The following is a 6,352-nucleotide window of genomic DNA, read 5'->3' on the forward strand; positions in this document are numbered from 1 at the left end:
CTTGGCAGCCTGGGGCAGACACAGCCGGCAGCGCCCAAAGGCGAGTGCACGCACGCTGGCACCGGGTGCGGGAGCCTGCGTGTGCCCCACGCGGGTGGATGTGAGTGCGTGTTCACGGAGCGCAGCGCAGGCGGCGGGCGGCAGGACTTCGCTCTGGGCGGTGCTGTGGGTTCCCTGGGTGTGTGTTTTGAGTTTCTGTGTGAGTGCGTGCCGTTTCAGAGCCGCCGGTGCGTCCCAGGCGTGAAGGAGGGGTCGGGGACGAGTCCACAGCTCTCTGCCTGGGGTCCTGGGCACTCGCTGAGTGAGGCCACCCCACCACCAGAACCCAGCCCCAGACCAGACCCTCGCATGTGTGGTCCTGACTTTGAGGCGAGAAGTCTAGCTTGTGCTCTGAGTGGCCACGGTATCCCCCACCTTTGCGCCCCCGCCCCGTTCCCTTAGCGCGGTCTTCCTGACACGCACCCATCATGTGGCCTTCCCCCGGTGCCTCTAACTACCCACCTGGCGGGTGGGAGTCTCTCCTAAGCTTAAAGCTTTCCAGAGAGAATTCACAAGAGCAGGCCGCACCCCATCTTCATTTGGCTATAGATAACTCCATAAGGACCAGGAAATCATTCCTATTTCATCTCAACCCCTGCTGTAGCTTTCCAGTTTATTTCCTCTTATTCTGTCTTCTGTGAAAGAAATCTAATGGCTAAGGGCCCAACACAAAACAGTTTAGCTGCTTAAAGCATCTGTAGAATGTATGATCTGGAATTTGAACTCAAGACTTATAACAGGGCAAAGCCTCTTCCATCAAATTGAGTCCTACCTGGAACTCTGGCAGGAACCATCTTAGGAGTCCTTAAACTTCTCCTCCTTAATGACCACCTACTTTGGCATTGGGGAAAATCCTATATAAACAGAAAGTGGAGATGTCTTCTCTAATGAATCCATGATCCCAGAATGTGAGTTTTAATTTCAAGAACTCTGGAGGTTGGAAGGAGGGGTGATTAGGAAAAGATATGTACTCCATTCTAAATATCGGGTGGAAGCTCCCCTCTTCCCAAGCAATGGAGGAGAAAAGAACAGAAGTGGCAGCGTGAAGAGTCCCAATGTAAAATGATTGCCTTCTAGGCAATTAGGTTAGGTCAGGCCTTCAGACCTGACAGGACAGAGAAGTATCAGCAGAACCAGCTCCCAGGAAATACAGAAGCAGAAGGAGAGAGCAAAGTCAGAGATGCAGAAAAAAGCAGAAAGAATACTGAGACTTCAGCCTCTCTGTCCATCTAACTTCAGCACACACTGTTTCCTCTCCTGGCCAGTAGAACTGTCCCAGCCAAGACATAGATGCCTCTGAGATCCGAGTCTTGACTCCTACACAATCCAGCTCTCAAAACCTGAGAGCAATCACCTTCCTTATCAACTGAAAAAGAATGGGCTGGAAACCATAATTCTTTTTTTTTCTTTTTTTTTAAATTTATTTTTGGCTGCATTAGGGGTCTTTGTTGTTGCGTGCGGGCTTTCTCTAGTTGTGGCAAGCGGGGGCTACTCTTCGTAGCGGTGCACGGGCTTCTCATTGCCGTGGCTTCTCTTGTTGCGGCGCATGTGCTCTAGGCATGCAGGCTTCAGTAGTTGTGGCTCATGGGCTCAGTAGTTGTGGCTCGTGGGCTCTAGAGCACAGGCTCAGTGGCTGTGGCGCACGGGCTTAGTTGCTCCGCGGCATGTGGGATATTCCCGGACCTGGGCTTGAACCCATGTCCCCTGCATTGGCAGGCGGATTCTTAACCACTGCGCCACCGGGGAAGTCCTGAAAACTATAATTCAAAAGAACTGCAAAATAAGATTACAGCTAAAGAGCTTTAATTAGGAAATTAGGATTAGAGCTAAGGAGCTCTCCAAATTAGGCAGGCATTTCAAGTAGAAGAGGTGGGAAAGAGGCAGGAGATGTACTTCCCGAGGGATCGCTCAACGTTTCTTGTCAACACAGTGGCATATCCCATCCCTGCCCTCTCAGGCCCCCAAGTCCTAACCCAGTTTAAGAAAAGGAAAATTCACTCACACACACACACACACACACACACACACACACACAAATTATTCATGAAAGATACTTCAGAGTCCATCTAGTCTCACCCCATCCATTTAACAAATGAGAAACTAAGCCCAGAAAAATTATGTGGTCCCACAGAGTCAGTGACAAAGCCAGGGCCAAGTCTCCTAAACTGTTTCTAGTGCTTTTCTGTTCTGTGGCTCTCTTTCTCTTTCTTTATCCCCGGTCCTGGCATTTAACCTCAACCTTGTTTCAATCCAATCCCATTTCTGCCTTACCGTACCTCTAGAGAGGTAAGAACAGGGTATGTCTGCTGCATTCATAGGCTCAAAAGACCACCACCGTTCTTCTCTCCCTGTCTTTTCCCCTTGTCCTCCACCCCCAGCTTTCCCAGGCTCCTTCTGCCCAACCTCATCCCTCTCTTTTTCAGCTTCCAAACTGCCTCTGCCCCAGACCCTGCCTCCTCACTCCCCTAACCCCAGCCGACAAGCTTTGAGTTTGATAAAGACCAAAAAAAAAAAGAAAAACGATGCTTTGGCAGCGGGTGGCGGTGACGGCTGGATGTGATCTGCCTCCTACAGGAATGCTATTTAAAGGGGCAGCCTCACAATTCTCTCCCTCCAAAGTGACAAGAGAAAAGCCTGCTCCTCAATCTCTCCAGAGCTGCAAACTCAGCTCAAGTTAACTTCTGACTTCCTCAACCTGCACCCTGGCCTGCCGCTCCTGCTTCCTATTTAGGTGGGAGGGAGAGGACTTGACAACTCATCGAGGTGTGGGGGCTGAGGGGGGATTCATCCTCGTCTCCTTTGATGACAGGTACTTAGGAGGAGCAGGAGGCCCTGGGAGGACTGGAAGAACACTCGTCCCCCAACCGCGTGAGTGCGTTTCCACCAGGTGCCAGCTTCTCAAAGTCAGACTTTGTTGGAGGAGAGCTGATCTAGGCAAGAGGATCTAAGGTTAGGGAAGTCTTGTCCCTAGCGGGGACCTCCTTCCCTTCTGGGTCCCCGTGTGCAAACCACATTTGTTCTTTCCCTCCCAGGCAAAGTGCCAGAGGGTGAGATCCCCTTGGCCAGGCCCTGGCCCCCCTGCACATGAAGGCTGCCCTCACCCACCCACTGGACTGAACAGCATAGTGGGGGAAGCACTGTTTCTACTGCCCAAAGGAGCGGAAGCTCCTCTGCAAGCATCTCGCCCCGGGTCTGGTGGGAGGGATAATTCTATCTCATTGCCGCAAACAAGTTAATGGAGATTTTAATGAAAACACTGCACTGATGAAAATGCTGAGGCTAGAACCTACTCTCTGTCTGTGAGACAAAACAATCGGGGTCAGAATTTCTCCTTGATATTCATTCTGCAGTTCCTTTTAGACCTAACCGAAGCGAGCTGGGGATCTGAGAGGAGAAAGCAGTTCATTGTTGATTGCATCCTAGACTGTAAGAGGTCAGAGACCCTCCTGGCCAAGGAAGTAAACAGCCTAAAATGCCAATGGGTCCTGTTACCTCATCTGTCCTTCACCTCTAGACAGTCACCTTTTGTTTCAGGTGGTAAAGGCCATATGTCCTCACCTTCTCCTGTTTTTGCTCATTCTAAGGTCTCTCGATTCTAACAACTAAGCCTTCCCTGATGAAGAGACAGTCGGGGAAGGTAGAAAAGGTCTAGGACTGAATGTCATATTTGGGTCCCAGTTCCAGATGTACTGCTAAACATGTGACCTTCATTAAGTCATTTAACATCTCTGAATCTGCTTACTGGCCTGAAATAGGGAAGCCTTCCCTGGCTACCTTGCAGAATTGTCTTAAGGATGTGAGAGCACTTTGAAAAATTTTATGTGGTAGAGGAGTATGTGTGTGATTATATGTTTATAAAAAGATATTATGTCGGGCTTCCCTGGTGGCGCAGTGGTTGAGAGTCCGCCTGCCGATGCAGGGGACAGGGGTTCGTGCCCCGGTCCGGGAAGATCCCACATGCCGCGGAGTGGCTGGGCCCGTGAGCCATGGCCGCTGAGCCTGCGCGTCTGGAGCCTGTGCTCCGCAACGGGAGAGGCCAAAACAGTGAGGCCTGCGTACCGCAAAAAAAAAAAAAAATATATATATATATATATAATGTCATTATTACAGATATTATGTCTACCCTCTATTCCCCTGCAGCAACTTGTCTTGCTGTCCTCCTTTAGAAAAGGAGGACAGATTTGTGTTGCCAGGGGTTAGGGAAGGGGAAGGGGGTTGCAGGAGGGACGTAAAAGAACAATATGAGGGGTTCTTTTTTAAAATATTTATTTATTTGGCTGCATCAGGTCTTAGTGTGGCGCGTGGCCTCTTCTTTGCGGTGTGTGGGCTTCTCTCTTGCTGTGGCACGTGGGGCTCAGTAGTTGTGGCACACAGGCTCTCTAGTTGTGGTGTGCAGGCTCTAGAGTGCATGAGCTTAGTTGCTCCGTGGCATGTGGGATCTTAGTTCCCCGAGCAGGGATTGAACCCACGTCCCCTGCATTGGAGGGCAGATTCTTAACCACTGGGCCACAAGCGAAGTCCCTGAGGGGGTTCTTGCAGTGATAAAACTGTCCTGTGTCTTGATCATGGTGGCAGATGCGTGAACCTACACGTGATAAAGCTGTACAGAGCTAAATACACACAATGAAACGAGTATTGGGATTGATAAAGTGCTGTTGGCAACTTTTGATTAAAAAAAGATGTAAACATGAAAAAAAATCCTGGTTATGATGGCATAGTATAGTTTTGCAAGATGTTACCTTTGAGGAAAACTGGTAAAGGTACACAGGATCACTCTGTATTATTTCTTAAAAGTGCATGTGGATTAACTATCTCAATAAATATTTTAATTAAAAAAAAAGTGATTATGTCTACCCTCTATTCCCCTTCAGCAACTTGTCCTCTGGGAGGCTCCTCTTAGCGATTCCACATGTATATATATGGAAAAAGGATCTCCCAGCTCCTCAACGAGAAGATCCCAGCAGAGATATAAGAAGGTAAGGGTAGTTGCTCAGATATTTCTGAGCTCTCTCTTCCTCATCAACTTTGCCTTCAGTCTCAGTAGGCCTGACCCCAAATCACTCCTTAGAACATAATGTCCTTTCCATAGCACAGAAGGACAATTCGCTGACGCACGAAGCAGGACCCTCTGATGCTTCTATCCTAAAGAGTAGACAGTTGTTGCTAAGAAAAACTTGTGTATTGATTATGGCTGCCAAGTTTAATGAGTATTGACTAAGCCTGGGTCTCGAGAAATAAAGATCAAACACACAAATATCTAAAAATAGCTAACAAATAGCTTTAATGAACTCCAATGGATTTGCTGAAAACCAAAAATCGCTTCCTTTTTATCATGGACGTATAGACATGAGCCTAATTAATCAATTCGTTAATTATATTTGCCCATTCCAACCACTCTAGACTTGTGACATATATGATCTGTTGCTCCAGTCCTCCCTGGCACTGGGTGCACAGAAGTGCTGGATGGGGGCCACTGTTTCCTGCCACGGAGTTAACTAAACCTAGTTTAGTGCTATCTTGAATGCCCTGGGCTTTGTGACACTTGAAATTCTAATTAGTGCAGAAAAGGGCTAAGCTGAAACAGCTTGTACTCCCTCAAGTATACCTACTCTCAGGGCCCTGTAACCTGATGAGGTCTATGAAAGTTAAGATCTAGAAGAGAAATTCCTGCCTGGAGCAACAGCTGTACCCAGGATGACAAGGGGAATTGGGTTAAGTTAGTCTCTCCAAACGGGAGGGAGAATACCCCCAAATGCTATGTGACGGAAACTCACGTGACACTGGTCCAATTAGTTGTCCTGTGACCTACAATTAATCTAGACTGACCCTCTGCTCTGGGTTGTGGCGATGTCAAGGAAAAGCAGGAGGGGTTAAAGTTAAACAGATGAGAGGACTTAACTGGTTACCTACAAGGTGTGGTAGGGCAGGTGAGCGAGGGGTTTGGGGCAGTGAAAACCTCTCAAGAGCACTTCCTCATTGCCCCTGCAGGCTGCAGAGCTGGAAGCAGAGGAAGAGACTCACGGCTCCTACAAGAGCTCCCACAAGGGAGAAAGGGGCTCCTTTGCTACTACTTTGCAGTAGGGGCAGGCCGAACGCTTGCTGAAGACATCTGGAAAAGGAAGAGAGGAGATAATCGTCCTAATGAATGTGCAGAAGACGAGAGCAGCTCCAGTGGGAGGATTAGAGGCTCATTATGGTTTAATATGATTGATCATCTCTGCCCGCCAGCATTATCCTAGAATAGTCATGAAGGTCGGAGAGACCCATGCCAGTCAGAGCGCAAGCTCTAGGCCCCAGAAGATAGAAAACATAC

Source organism: Phocoena phocoena, chromosome 11 (genome assembly GCF_963924675.1).
Source record: "Phocoena phocoena chromosome 11, mPhoPho1.1, whole genome shotgun sequence".
Taxonomy (NCBI): Eukaryota; Metazoa; Chordata; class Mammalia; order Artiodactyla; family Phocoenidae; genus Phocoena; species Phocoena phocoena.